Source organism: Mastomys coucha, unplaced genomic scaffold, assembly GCF_008632895.1.
Source record: "Mastomys coucha isolate ucsf_1 unplaced genomic scaffold, UCSF_Mcou_1 pScaffold7, whole genome shotgun sequence".
Lineage (NCBI taxonomy): Eukaryota > Metazoa > Chordata > Mammalia > Rodentia > Muridae > Mastomys > Mastomys coucha.
Window position 1 is genome coordinate 3,325,601 of NW_022196913.1, and position 1,342 is coordinate 3,326,942.

Genomic DNA, 1,342 nt, shown 5'->3' on the forward strand with positions numbered 1-1,342 from the left:
TCTTTCCCATAATGCTACTATAAGACTGTAGTTTTTGTGTGTGTGTGTGTGTGTGTGTGTTTTTAAACGGGGTCTTGTGTCTCCCAGACTTGCTTTAACTTGAGGTGTTACAGGGATGACCTTGAGCTTCTCACCCTTCGGCCAGTACTTCCCAGGTGCTGGGGAGATTGGAACCCAGGGCTTTGTGAACGCTAGGTGAGTTTCAACTGAGCTCCACTAATAAGACTTTTAGAGCTTACCTCTTTATTTGAATAAATTAGATTGCATATTGAATAAACTGAGATGGAAGAAGCCAAAGAAACCGGCAGGTTAGAAAGCCGTGTCAGGAAATGAAAGTTAAAGCGTGATTAAAAGTGGCTTACAAATTTAAGCTGTTCTTGGCAACAGGTAAGACACTGTCTCAAAATAACTGAATGAATAAAGCTTCAAAAGTCAACATGTAAATTCCTGCTCATTTTTCTCCATCCTTCCACTACCCAGATGCTTTGTGTGAGTCTCTCTCTCTCTGTCTCTCTGTCTCTGTCTCTATCTCTGTCTCTCTGTCTCTCTGTCTCTGTCTCTGTCTCTGTCTCTGTCTCTCTGTCTCTCTCTCTCTCTCTCTCTCTCTGTGGCTAATTATATAGTTGTATAAAGTTTGAGTGCTGGGTTCTTAGGGACTGATAGCATTGGTGTGGACTGGTATCTGGGTGACGGTGGTTTTCAGAGTCTACCATGGAGTCAGAGAAGATTCTGGAAGGACAGACATAGGTTGCAGAAAACCCTCACAGAGGACAACATCCAGAGGTGATTCATGCAGAAAGGTCATCAGCACAGAGGTCTTTGTCAACTCTTGCCTCCCTGGATCAGGCAGCTGATCTGATCTTATTACAGGGACTTGCTGTCATGCAGAGGAACCAATCACCAAATCCCACTGGGTTTCCAGCATCTTATCTTTTAAAAAATAAGGCACGGTTTGAAGATCAAAACTGATTTCATGAGAAGAAAAGAAACCTTTGCTTCTGAAGTTGCTGCTGTGACTTTTCATGATCCGGAGGCAGCTTTAATTGCTATGATTCTCCTCCCCATCTGGAAGGCTGAGCTGTTAGACCACAGAACTCACTTCTGGAGCTGTGGAAGATTGCATCCCCCTGCCCCAGTCTGATTTAATTACTGTACTGATTTAATGAGTTATCATCTATGCAAGTTTTTTTTTCTCAGATTGTCCCTTTGTTTTTAAAAAGAATCTTCAAAATAAATTGTTAAAACACCAGGATATAGAAACAAATGCAAAGGAGGGTGTCTTAGTCAGGGTTTCTGTTCCTGCACAAACATCATGACCAAGAAGCAAGTTGGGGAGGAAAGG

General features: G+C 42.5%; 1 pseudogene; it reads left to right on the forward strand.

The window, feature by feature from the left end:
• The first annotated feature begins 711 nt into the window (after nt 1-711).
• LOC116082331 lies at nt 712-969 on the forward strand (annotated as a pseudogene).
• Nucleotides 970-1,342: the final 373 nt, after the last annotated feature.